The sequence below is a fragment of the Euphorbia lathyris genome, chromosome 2, assembly GCF_963576675.1.
Source record: "Euphorbia lathyris chromosome 2, ddEupLath1.1, whole genome shotgun sequence".
In the NCBI taxonomy this organism is placed as follows: Eukaryota; Viridiplantae; Streptophyta; class Magnoliopsida; order Malpighiales; family Euphorbiaceae; genus Euphorbia; species Euphorbia lathyris.
This window is the reverse complement of record NC_088911.1, coordinates 8815711-8830665: the sequence shown is the minus strand read 5'-3', so window position 1 is coordinate 8830665 and position 14955 is coordinate 8815711. Positions and strand designations below refer to the sequence as shown.

The window sequence follows — 14955 nt, the reverse complement described above, 5'->3', positions numbered from 1 at the left end:
GTTTTTTTTTTGCGATTTCTTACCTTATTCTACATGAAAACGGACCCAAAAGCAAAGCTCATTCTATGTTGTGATTTTTAGCCAAATTTCGGCCTGTAAGGCCCTTATTTTTGTAATTTTAGGGTTTTAAGCATTTTTTAATTATTTTGTTTCTTTAGGATTCTGTTGCCAATTAGGATTTGTGTTTCATTTTCTATTTCTAATTCATGTTGCGTTTATGACTCCTTTGACTTATTGAAATACTTGCTCTCTTTTATATTGATCATTTTATTATTAATAAGACTATATCTTTCTGAGAGTATCTATTAGGACATTCGTACATCGAATCAACTATTATTAACGAGATTGTTTTTGCTATGTCAACTACTCATAAAGGGAGAAAAAAAAAACTACAAATAAAAAAAAACCAAATCTAACATCGTAAAAGTTGGAACCCCAACATCGTAAAAAATTTATTAAATAAATAAAAAAACAAAATAAAGCAAAGAAAAAACATATCTTCTTGACTGCTAGATTTAGGTACTAAATTTGCTCGTGATTAGATGTGATGTATTAATAAAATTAATATTTTAATTTATTAATATTTTAATTTATAAAAGAAATATTTACAGATTTTTTTTATGTTTTTTTTTATAAAGTTTTTTTTTACGAAGTTTCATTTTTATTTGGTTTATCTTCCAATTAATTTTACTTTTTTTTTTATTTAAAATATTTGACACGATAAATAATTTAGAAACACAATTCAAATGGTACAACATGTACGACCGACACAAGTACTTTATTTTTCTCTATTTTGTTTGGTAGAATTTTTCTCTCTCTATTTATATCATATATAATAAATAATATATATAATATAATTTTAACACAATAATCCAAATTATCACTTACAAAAAAATATATATAAAATAAAGATCAAATTTAATCTTAATGCGCGGATTTATTTAACTTTGGAGTATGAAATAATGTAAATTTCCAGACGATCAATTTTGTTTTTTTGGTAGAAACAGGAAAAGAAAAACAAAACAATAAACACCTAATCTGGGATCAGCCTAGGAAAGCTAACTCCAATTCTATCCTCTAAAAGAAGAGAAGAAAGAAAGATAGGAGGGTCAGAAAGGGTAGAAACGTCTAACATCCCCTCATGACCAGCTGCCGCCAATCGATCCGCAACCCGGTTTTGCTCTCTGAAAATGTGGCTGAACCTTAAGAACTCAAAGGAAGAGCAAAGCCTTTTAATAGCTTTGATAAGGTTGCGACTATTAAGACAAATAACATGATCCTCAGAAATCATCTTGATTGCCTCCATATTATCAGACTCCACAGATAACCTCTTTACGCCCAAACTCTTGGCAAGCTTGATACCGTATTAGGAGCTTCCTGTGGCTGGGAGTTAAGGACAGGTTGCTTACTAACTCGGATAGGTACAGACGACATTTGGTGGACTCTAAAGCCTGCAGTAGATGCAGAGGCCATGACGAAACTTTGTGCCATCCTCTTAGAGACTACTCTAAAAGTATAGAGGTGTGGAAAAAAATTCTCCCTTACCATGTCCTCTCTTCCTTTCTTGCCCACTCTGAGTATGACTGGTTCTCTGATGGTGTGAGTGGGAAATTACTGGCTTACATGGAGCATGGTGACATTTTCTTTGCTATCATCTGTCACCAAATTTGGAAGTGGAGGAACGAGGAGATTTTTGAGGATAAAACTGTTTTTATTACCTTGTTGAGTTCTTCTCCAAAAAACTCTTTATTATTATTGAGAGTTTCAAAGGGGATTCCCTTGCCAGTTCTACCCAGAAGAGAGATGTCCACCTCGTTGGATGGAGTAGGCCAAGAGATGGGGTGGTGAAGCTGAATACAGATGGCTCCTGCCTTAAAAATGGAAAGATTGCCGCCGGATGTGTTATTAGAGATGCGGGGGGCGCATGGCTGTCTGGGTTCACCCAGAACCTGGGGGTGGGCTCTTCCTTTTCTGCGGAACTTTGGAGACGATCAATTTTGTGCTTAAGTTATCAAAAATTAGAAAAACTAGGTTGACTGATATTTAATTATCAGTTCAAACCTTCGTAATGACAATTATTTCTAAAATATTTGATGTATTGTTAACAAAATTACAAATATTTCTGTTTAAAATTGCAAAAATTTCTAAGTTAATTATAATTTTTTTGTCAAACTGTTTAAAATATTTACTATTTTATTAATATAGTTACAAAATTTTTACAAAACTGCTTCAATTTATCAACAAATTTGTTTGAAAGGTCTAATGAGATAGTTAAATAACAGTCAAACCTGTTTTTTTTTTCAAATTTTCGATAGCACATTACTAAATTTGATTTTATTTGGAAACATTAGGGTTAAATTTAAACCATTTCATACGTTAATACTAAATCTACACTTCGTTTGAAACGTTAGGGTTAAATTTGATTCTTATTTCCAACTTGTGTCACCGTAGCAGAAAGAGACAGTATACTCAACATTCAAAATGACTTCTAAAGTGGGCGCACAATATCAATTTAGCTCAAAGTAAAGTATATAAATCAACCCAATCTTAAAATTGATAATAATTGATAAATTAACACAAACACAGTCGGCTCTAATTTCTAAAAATTTATTAAATTTAGACTAATTTATTAAATATTACCAATTTAAAGCTAATTTGATACTTAAACTTTAATTGAGGTTAAACTGATTATATCTCCAACTTGGGAATATTTTGGAACTTAATTCCAAAATAAACACATCATATACTTACTATATACTAGTTTAATATATATTCATAGATAAAGAAAATTAATTGGTGATTGAAACCACGTGCATTTTGTTATGAAAAAGCATAATTTTACATCATATACAGCTAGCAAATTTTGCCACCTAGTTTCCCCCTACCACATATGTACGGATGACAAAGCAATTGGTAAATACTGATAAAATAATAATAGTAATTGAATACGTCTAAAATTATACCGAAAAAAAGTTAACCAAAATTTCATGAATCAGGGAATTGACTTTTTTGTTTTAAAAATCGATAGTTGACTAAAATCGAAGGGTATAAGTTTGCAATTGCCCTTTCAGATTTTAAAAGTAAATTTTCGGCTAAAAACAAAGTTTGTTAAATTTTTATTTCATTTCCGAGAAATTATAATTTATAGTTTTTGAAGAAAACAATCTTCACAGTTGGAGGTATATCGATACTATAACAGAGAAGGATTTACCCATCACTCTTTAACGTCATAAAAATATATTTAGTATGGTGGCGGAGTAGGGAGACAGAGACAATCATTCTAGATGGGAGAGTTGTTCAGACATCGGATTGTTTCCGGTACTTAGGATCTATTATCCAAACAGAGGGAGAAGTAGATGGAGATGTTGCTCGTAGGATTAAATCTGGGTGGGCGAAGTGGAAGAGTGCTACGGGCTTCCTTTGTGACCCCGACATGCCTAATAGATTAAAGGAAAAATTCTACCGCACGACAATCAGACCAACATTGTTATATGGTACGAAGAGTTGGGCAAACACTGTCACATTCATAAGATGTCGGTGGCGGAGATGCGTATGTTGAGATAGATGTGTGGTCATACGAGAAAGGATCGGGTGAGTAATGAAATAATTAGGACAAAAGTAGGGGTTACATCTATTGAGAATAAAATGAGGGAAAACCGACTAAGGTGGTTTGGCCATGTAAGACGAAAAGCGCTTGATCCGCCGATTAGGAGGACTGAAGTGTGGCAAAGGGATGTAGTGGTGAGGGGTAGGGGAAGACCTAAGCAAACTTGGAGGAGGGTGATCGAGAGTGATATGAGTTTATTGGGGATTGAGGAAAATATGGTAGTGGATAGGACAGAGTGGAGGGAGAGAATTTGTGTCGCTGACACGACTTGATTTCACGGTTTTATATGATGGTTCATGTTAGCCGACCCCGAATCATTTCGGGACTAAGGCTTTGTTGTTGTTGTATGGCGGCAGAAAGGTTTTTGATCCCGTTAAAATCTTTAGTTGCCCTTCAATCCAATCAGCAAACCCTTTTACAATTTTGACCCCGTCAAAATCTTTAGTTGCCCATTTTCCAACCAGCAAACCCTTTTATAATTTTGCCCCATCGGGTATTCTATTTGAAACTAATTACCAATGAGGATGACTCGTTCCTGCTTTCTTTCAACACAACTCTCTAACTTAGGTTTTCTTTAATATTTGTTCGTGTTTCCGCATATTTAATTAGAGGAGGAAGAAAGAAGGAATTCTTCTCTATATGATCACATCTGTTTAACTATAATTCTTTTATTTTGTACATTTTCGGATTTAGTAAGAAAAAAACATTTGATTTTGTACTTAGATCACTAGATCTACCTAGTTCGTAAAAAAAAAAAATAGATCCGAATGTTTGGAAGATTGGATTACATCTACTTTTTTTGCGAATTTGAATTTACAAGCAAGGTGGGATGCACTTTCAAAGTCTATATTTACCTCGTAATCCTGTGAAATTTGATTCAACCGATCCATGAATAGATCTATCTTTATATATTACCTATGTCATTAAACCGGATATGTATCAATTGGCCCATTATCGAAAACCATCAACCAAGTAGTGGTTTTGATAGGAATTATAAGTTCATCCTTCACGTAAGCTAATTGCTAGTACACGTGTAATATGTCATCCCTCTTATGCCTATTTCCTACGCAACTTGCATGGCACACATGCTACCTTTTAATACTATCTTTTCATCACAATAATATCATGAATCTAAGCCAATAGATCTATTACCTATGTCACTAAACCGGATAATTGGTCCATTATCAAAAACCATCAACCAAACTGTGGTTTTGATAGGAATTAAGTTCATTCTTCACATAAACTAATTGTTAGTACACGTGTAATATGTCATCCCGTCTATTTCCTACGCAACTTGCATGGCACACATGCTACCTTTTATAACTATCTTTCCATCGAGTTCTTATATTAAGTATTCGGTCTTCCATGTCACTCAGAGGACCCTCAATTCACATTTGGACACGTGTATTATGACCCCACATAATAATTAAAATAGTGGAGCCTCTTATAATATGTGTGGATCCATGTTATATGTGTCAAACTATGTATAGGATGTCCTCTATTTGATATGGAGAACCGAGTGTTTCTAATAATTTGCTATTTCCATCACAATAATATCATAAATCTAAGCCAATAGATCTTAATAATTTAAACATGACATACATATACAATGTTAAAGATCCCATCTTTGAGTGAATTATGGATGTTACTCACATGTGTTGGGAGAGCAACGGGTCCCACATAGTTCTATCTCAATCCAAATATGAATAAGTTAGAAATATATTAATAAAATGAAATAACCATCTTTATAAAAAAAACTGGTTTGAATGATATTTAATCCTCACTTCAAACCTTTCAAATAACAATTAATTATATCTAATATATTTAATGTATTATTAATAAAATTATAAAAATTATGTTAAAATGCTAAAAACTAAATCTACTACATGTAAGTTAAACACCTTTTTTTGTTAAATTGTCTAAAATATTTACCATGTTATTAATATAGTAACAAAAAATTTACGAAACTGTTTCAATTTATCAAGAAATTTATTTGGAATGTCTGACGTGACAATTAAATAACAGCCAAACCAGTTCTTACAAATTTTCGATAGCACATAGCTAAAATTGATCTTGTTTGGAAACGTTAAGATTAAATTTGAACCACTTCATAAGTTAAAGCTAAATCTTCACTTCGCTTCAAACATTATAGTTAAATTTGACCATTATCCCCAAAAAGAATACACAACACATGTCACCCTAACAGAAGGACACAAAAATACCGAACATTCAAAATAACTTCTATAGTTAGCACGCCAGACCAGTTTAACTAAAAGTGAAGTATATACATCAACTTAGTAGCGAAATTGGCAATAATTGATAAATTAGTCTTAATACAATCAATTCCGATTCCTAAAAATTTATTAAGATTAGATTAATTTATCAAATGTTATTCGTTTTAAAACTAATTTGATAAACTTTCAATTTGGGCTAAACGGATTATTGGGGTGTTCGGTTATCTATTTTTCACCTCCTATTTGCATTTTCACTTTAAAATGTAGAGTTTGAGGTGTTTGGTTAGACACCTCCAGTTTACCTTTTACAGCTGAAAAATAGTTCTTTTACAAAAGCAGGAAATTTTTGTTTTTTTTAGAAAAGAAGCATTTTCTAAAGACAAATAGGAGCAGGAACCAACAAATAGAAACAACAAACAAGTCTATTATCTCCAACTTGGGGAATATTTTGGAACTTAATTCCAAAATAAACACATCACATACCATCAGTCTTGATCACATGTACCTTAATAAGCATGTAGAATTTGCTCATTCACCGTTAGATTTAGGCTTATTAGAATCCTAAGGTGGAGATTCAAAGCATCCCGAGACATAGATTCAATAAATCCATATCTAACGGTGAATGAGCAAATTCACTTGCTCAGTAAGGTGCATGTGAAAATTTCTGCACATACTATACTAAAAAATATATATAAAGAATTAATTGGTGATTGAAACCACGTGCATTTTGTTAATTTTACATCATATAACATCTAGCAAATTTTGCCAGCTAGTTTCCCCATACCGTATATGTACGGATGACAAAGCAATTGGTAAATAGTCATAATATAATAATAATAATAATGATAATAATTGATTCAATAATAATAATAATAATAATTGAATACGTCTAAAATTAAACCGAAAAAAAGTTAACTTTGATGAATCAGGGACTTTATATTTTTGTTTTAAAATTCAATATCGAAGGGTAAGTTTGTCATTGTCTTTTTTAGATTTTAAAAGTAAAATTTTCAGCTAAAAGCTGGTTTGCTAAATTTGTAATTGTATGGTAAAAAAAAAAAAAATAGGGTCAAATATATGAATATCATAATTAAATATAAAATTACAACTAAATAATATCATCAAAATTCATTCTTCATATGTCATTATTTTCTGTATATTATGATTTTATATCATAATTATAAATTCTAAAGCTCAATTCATAAATCATAAACCTTAGAAAATATATCTAGACTTTTAATTTATAAATTCTAATCTTTAAAATATATTAAAAGTACTAATTTTACTAATTTAACATAATTCAAAATCATTACTTGATATAATGGTAGATAATTTTCTAAAAATAAATTTATATGTAAATTTCCCAAAAAAAAAAAAAAAAATATCATTACATTCCTGAGACTTTATCTATTACCTATGTCACTAAACCATTATCGAAAACCATCAACCAAGCAGTGGTTTTGATAAGAATTATAAGTTGACATATACACTAAATTCAAAGGGTGAAAATTCTAAGAGCCACCGAGTGATATAGAATATTGAAACATTCTAGAATGTTGAAGATTCCATTATGGGTGTTACTCACGTGTGTTGGGAGATCAGTGGATCCCACACAATTCTATCTCAATCCAAATATATAAATAAGTTAGAAATATATTAATAAAAAGGAAAAGAAAAATACTTAACTCCTTAAACTTTACCTGTTTTGAGGATCAAACTCACGATCAATTATTTTTCTACATGGAGCTCTTGATCATTGACTTTATTATGGATCCGACCCTTATTTAACTTTTCTATCGAGTTAGGGCAACACTATCATTTGAGGGATTTGACCTGTTGACGTGGACATTTTCACTTCTGTGTGGATAAATAAAAAAAATAACTTTATTGATTAAGGGAGAGAAATAAAAAATAAAAAGTAAAAAGAAATTACAGAAATCGATTTTCACTAGGTTCTTTCAAGTTGGAAATCGAGCTTGGAAGAACCTGTTAGAAATGGATTTTGGTATTAAGGGAGAAGATCGATTTGACGATTCTAATGCTGGAAATCAAGCTTTGAAGAACCTATACTGGAAATTGATTTCTGTAATTTTTTTTACTTTTTACTCTCTATCTATCCTAGTCAATAAACTCTTACTTTTATTTGTCCACGTCAATGGACTGAATCGCCCTAACAACGTGTGTTGCCCAAACTCGATAAAAAAAAGTTAAATAAGGGTTGAATTATAATAGAATCAATGATCAATGACTTAATTTGAAAAAATAATTGACCAGATGTTTGATCCTTAAAACATGTAAAGTTCAGGAACTTAATTATGTTTTTTCTTCTAATAAAAATGATAAATATATTTCAAATTTGATACTAATTTTAAATATTTCTTTTTGAAAAATATACTAGTGTAATATATTTATTTATTCTTTAAAAAAAAAATAATATACTAGTGTAATATATTTATAGATAAAGAGAGTTAATTGTGGATTGATACCACATGCATTTTTTTTTATGAAAAGCATCATTTTACATCATATAACAGCTAGCAAAGTTTGTAACCTAGTTTGCCCATACCATACAAGTACACATGATAAAGCAATTGGTAAATAATAATAATAACAATAATTAATAAAAAAACTTCACATGCATTTATTTAAGTTTTTTTAATTCAATTTAAATTTGAATATTTTTATTTAACATTTAATAATTATATATTAATTTTAAAGTGTACTTATTGATTATTTTTTTTTATATAAAAAGTCAGGATAAGGTGCAAAAATACCTATAACGTTTACAGCCAGAAGCAATTTTACTCCTAACGTCTAAAATGGTACAATTTTACCTAAAACGCTGACAAGTTGGTTGAATTTCAGAAATTATTATAAAGACACAGATATTTTGTTCGCATATCAATTAGTTTTAAGAAAAAAGATTCCATATTTTATGTTGAGTAATAATAGAATTGGAGCGTTTATGATCTGTTACTAATGAGTGATAAGATGACTCACATGTGAAGTGTAGATGACAAGATTCATGATTGATAAAACAGTTTGATGAATTATTTCTCAAATTGACCCAAGTTGACAACGTTATGGGTAAAATTGCTCTTGACTGCCAACGTTATGAATAAAATTGTACAATTTTAGACGTTAGAGGTAAAATTGCTCATTGCTGTAAACGATAGAAGTATTTTTACACCTTATCCTTAAAAAGTCATTAATAGTTCAATATTTTAAAAAAGTAGATTAATAGATCCTAATGAACTAGTTAAAGAATTGCTAATTGTATTTAAAAAAAAATTCTAATTGTTTTGTGAATAAATTGGTCAATTGTATCATTTTACCTATAAATAGACATGTTTATAATTTATATGCCCGATTATCCATCTCGGTTGATCTATTTGGACCCACGTTAATGAGTCAAGCTTAGACATGAATAATAATAATAATATTTTTTTTATAGAAATTGGGATGAGACAGAACTTGGACGGGGTGAGCACCCATGGTCCAAAAACTGACAAACCCGAAATATATTAATAAAAGAAAAAAGTGAGTGTTTGAACAAGAGAAGAGAAAGGAGAATAAACAAAAAGAAGGGGAGGAGAAAAGATAGGAAAAGTCAAGAAAAACGCAAGTGTGAAATACTACAAATGTCATTATTGATAAACTTGTGGCAAAAAGCATGAGCTGAAGGCCACCAATTGATCACTGAGGAAGAGACTCCAAACTTTGTCAATGCATCAGCAACTCTATTTCCTTCTCTAAAGATGTGTGAAAAGAGAATATTCATCCTAGAACAAATACTGAGACAATGCAACCACTCTTGTCGAATACTCCAAGGAACATCCATGGAACGATGTCTAAGCAGATTAACTACGTACATTGAGTTTGACTCAACCCAAAACTGATGTCAATTTTTCTCCCAAGCAAGTTCAATTGCGAAAATAACGACTCTTAATTCAGCTATATAAGCAAAAGAAGGAGGAGTAGAAAAAGCAAAACAACCTTTAGGTTATTTTTGAACCGACTTGTGATTTATAAATATAGAACGGTTTGTTCGAACCCGTCTATTTAAATATATGGGTAATTTTTATTATTAAAAATATTTTTTTAAGTGTGTTTTATGTAGAATAAATTTGACATTTGATTTTTACCTAAATTGATAGTATAATTAATACTCCAAAAATCTATATTGAATAATTTTTAGACACGCTTATAATTTTTAGACACGCACGTCACACCTAAGTTATTTTGGAGGTTTTGATGAAGGATTTTCCAATTGGATGCCAATTGTTCGACAAAACAATATGCTTCAAAGTTCAAATGGGCCACTATTATTCAAAAGCCCAAAGTCCCAGCCCAATGTAAATGGGTGTGAAGTAAGTCTGATCCATATGCGAATTACAAGATTGATGGTTCATAAATCATAAAGGGAGAAATGTATTCTGAAACCTAATCATTTCAATTTTAATGAATTAAATTCGAGGAAATTATAATTATGAAAATCGTTTTTATATATTTTATTATTATATGATTTTAAATCTTAAAATATCAAAATATCATAACTTTATTTTTTTTTTCGTCAAATTTTCAGTTAATCAGTTGCATGAACAAAAAAACAGTTTTAAAAAAACCACCAAATTCGACATTAAATAAATTTGTTTAAGAGTTTGAGACATTTGTAAATAATTTGTCTATTCTGACTATTTTGTAATTTACGCGTTAAGTTCCAAGGTTTCATTTAGTATGGCGTAATACAATATAATATAATCAAATCTGCAATGCAATCAAACTTTTAATGTAATGTAATAGAATTAGAATGGTGATTCTATTACTATGTTTGTTAGGTTGACAAATTAAAAAAATTTGATGAAATATAATTACCATTACAATACTTATATTTGCTATTAGTTAAATATAATCAAGTTAGCTTCAGTCATTATGTATTGAACAGAAGCAAAAAAGCCTCAGTAACAGTATCAACGAAAAGAAAACGTGAAAAATGAAAAAAACGCGAAAAATGGAAAACACAAAAAACATGAAAAAATGCGATAAAAAAAACACGAAAACAGAAAAAACGTGAAAAATGTTATATTGAAAGATAGAGAATAGGAATTGCGAATTTCTTTCCAATCGTACGAAATACTTTTTTAGCTTGTTGATAATAGTTCTGCTCATTATAGATGTAAATATTTGTTTGAATATCAATTTCATTATTATCCTATGAATTTTTCGGATTTCAGATGTAAACTTTCGTCATTTCACATGAATTTTAGAATAATATTTAGAATTCAATGGACTATTACAATATTTATGTTTGTTTAGTTAAATGTAAAGAATGTGGTTATAGTTGAGGTTCAGTGCAATTCCTGAGTACTATAATCGAGCTATTCTGGTAAGAATGGTTCCATGAGGAAGAGATTTTGACAATTGTATCTGAGAGCCTCTTTCTTTGCTCCATCATTGTTTGCATTAGTATACACCTAAAGTGACAATTATATTATGGTTGAGGCTCAGTGCATTTTCGAGTAGTATAATCTAGCTACTCTAGTAGGAAGGTTTCCATAGGGAAGAGGGTCTGACAATTGTACATGAGTACATCTTTCTTTGCTCCGCCACTATTTGCAATAGTATAGACCTAAAGTGACAATTATATTATAATTGAGGTTCAGTGCATTCTCGAGTATTATAATCTAGCTATTCTGGTATGAACGGTTCCATGGGAAAGAGAGTCTGAAAATTGTATCCGAGACTCTATTTCTTTGCTCCGCCAATATTACATTGAGCATCTCCAATAGAGGTTGCTTTAAGAGCATCTCTAATAGAGAGTGTCCATAAGAGTGTCAGCTGATGTGGCATCAGGTTTGACAACTTTTAAAGGGTGCCCATTATTGAAGTGATTGTGGATGCCAAGAAAAGTTGCCAATTTTTGGCAACCTCTTGGCAACCTTGTTTATTATTTTTTAATATAAAATCTGTGGCCTCTCTCCTAGAAATAATAAAATCTGGAGCATTTTATTTTTAATATTTATAATAAAAATAATAATTTGTAGGATTATAAGGGCAACTTTTCAAGCAACCTCTATTGGAGCATTTTTTAAGTAAAGATTGCCAAAAGTGATGTGGATGAAAGAGACAATAAAATATTATATTTTGAGATTATGTGTTAAGTTTTGACACTCTTTTAGGCACCATCTGTTGGAGATGCTCTAAAGAATGCCAAAACTTAACACATCATATTAAAATATAATATTTTATTAACTTAATCACCCACGTCACTATTAGTAACTTTTATTAAAAACTGCTCCAATAGTAAGCAACTTTAAAAGTTGTCACAATGGCCCCATAAATCATTACTTTATATATAATTTATTTTAATTATAAATATTGTCAACCAATAGTGAAAGGAGAGAGAGACTCATAAAAAAAAGTACCAATAGTAACCAAGTAAATCACTTTTTTTTTTATATTAAAAAGCAAGGTTGCCAAAAATGGCAACTTTAAGTAGCAACCTTGCTTAACACCTACTATCACTGCAATAGTAGGCACCATTTAAAAGTTGCCAAACTCAAATTATCTGACACTTTTTTAAGCACCCTCTATTGTAGATGTTCTTACTATATACCTAAAGTGACAATTATATTATAGTTGAAAATATCAGTTTACTTTGAAATTCTAGATATATGTATGGTGATTTTGTCTATTTGTCATTGTAATCTTATTTAATTTTTATTTGTTTTGTAGCATGCATGGAAGATATTATTGAAGTTTCGAATGTTGGAGATGAGAATACAACTATAACGAAATACTCAATGAAAGTGTTTTACCTTCCTAAAGGACCTATGTTGGGCTTTAGGCTACCAGTCTACGAGCATAGGATACTAGATGGTGCTGGAAAAAAAACCGAGTTTCTTTTTCATAGTATTCACGTTTTAATTGTATATCAGCGAACCACAAGGTTACATTTGTAAAAAAAAATATACCACAGGTATGCATCTGTATATCGGCGAAACCACATGACATCTACTTGTAATTAACCTAAATTAAAGGCTACACATAAAGTGTTTTTTAAATTTGTTTTCTTTTCTTTAATAAATTTCTCAAAATCATTCTTGTTCATAAATGAAATATAATTTTAGATGGATGTGTTTTTATGAATTATAGATAAAAATTTACGCATTATTTACATCCAATGAATTGATTCGAGATTCTTTTTACAACCAAGAATTCTTTAGTATTTGATTATATTTTTGAAAGCTAGTATTTGATTATATTAGTCGATCATATATGTATTAGAGGAAATTGGAGCTCTCAGACACGACTGTATGACCATAGTAGAGTCAAAATGGGATGTCGTGTCATAATTGTGTTATCAAGTAAAATTGTTTGAAAACAAAATGTTTAACTAATATTTATACATTGCGACTTTAATTTTGTTTTTTTAATGAAAAATAACGGGTATTGATTGCGTTCTTTGGAGCTCTCGGACAAGACTATATTTTGGTATAACGGCGTCAAAACGGGATGTCGTCTCATAATTGTGTTATTAACTGAAGTTGCTTGAAAACAAAATGTTTACCCAATATTTATACATTGTAGCTTTAGTTTCTTGTTTAAATAATCAATTATGGGTATTTAATGCATTTTTTGGAGCTCTCACACACATTTGTAGGAGTGTTGTGGCGTCAAACTGAGCTGTCGTATCATAATTGTATTATTAAGTGAAATTGCTTGAAGACAAAATGTTTACCCAATATTTATACATTGATGCTTTAGTTTCTTATTTTAATAAACAATGACGGGTATTTAATGCACTTTTTGGAGCTCTTGGACACATCTATATGAGTATAGTGACGTCAAAATGAGTTATCGTGTCATAATTATGTTATCAAGTGAAATGGAATGAAAACAAAATGTTTAAGCAATATTTATATATTGCTGCTTGATTTTCTTATTTTAATAAACAATGATTGGTATTTAGTGCATTCTTTGGAGCTCGTGAACACAAACTTGAGTGTAGTAGCATCAAAATAGGCTGCCATGCCATAATTGTGTTATCAAGTGAAATTGCTTAAAAACAAAATGTTTGATCAATATTTATACATTGTTTCTTTAGTTTCTTGTTTTGATAAATAATGATGGGTATTTAATGCATTCTTTGGAGCTATCAGACACAACTGTATGAGTGTAGTGGCGTCAAAACAAGCTGACGCGTCATAATTGTGTTATCAAATGAAATGGTTTGAGGACAAACTATTTGACCAATATTTGTACATTGTTGTTTTAGTTTCTTGTTTAATATGACTGTATGAATGTAGCAGTGTCAGAACGGCTTGTTTATAGGAGCTCCCGACACCACTGTATCAAAACGGACAGATGAGTTTTAATGCATTATTTAAAGCAAAAGGTACAAATAAGACTGTATGCGTGTAGTGGCGTCAAAACAAGCTGACGCGTCATAATTGTGTTATCAAATGAAATTGTTTGAGGACAAAATATTTAACCAATATTTGTACATTGCTGTTTTAGTTTCTTATTTAATAAATGACAGTATGAATATAGCAGTGTCAGAACGGCTTGTTTATAGGAGCTCCCGACACCACTATATCAAAATGGACAAATGAGTTTTAATGCATTATTTAAAGCAAAAAGTACAAATAAGACTGTACGAGTGTAGTGGCGCCAAAACAAACTGACGCGTCATAATTGTGTTATCAAATGAAATTGTTTGAGGACAAAATATTTAACCAATATTTATACATTGTCAGAACGGCTTGTTTATAGACAGATGAGTTTTAATGCATTATTTAAAGCAAAAAATATAAATAAGCACCCACCATGGGGCTCGAACCCAAGACCACAAGATTAAGAGCCTTGCGTTCTACCAACTGAGCTAGACGGGCTTATAGAAAATCAAAATGCATTACCATGTGAAGCAGGTTATAACTTTTATTATTAGTAAATAATAAAGTTATGAAATTTGATGTCGTTAAGTGGAAACTTTCAATTTTCCAGATAATCAATCAATGGAAACACGAAAAATGTTACAATAATTTTGATAGACATATTAGACGTTGATAAGATTTATACAGGTCCTGTGTAATACCGGTCATCCAATTAGCA

General features: G+C 30.4%; 1 non-coding gene across 1 annotated transcript; it reads right to left on the bottom strand.

The window, feature by feature from the left end:
• Positions 1-14662: 14662 nt before the first annotated feature.
• Positions 14663-14735, bottom strand: TRNAK-CUU (transfer RNA lysine (anticodon CUU)). The gene has a single exon. It is a non-coding gene; the product is annotated as a tRNA-Lys (tRNA).
• Positions 14736-14955: the final 220 nt, after the last annotated feature.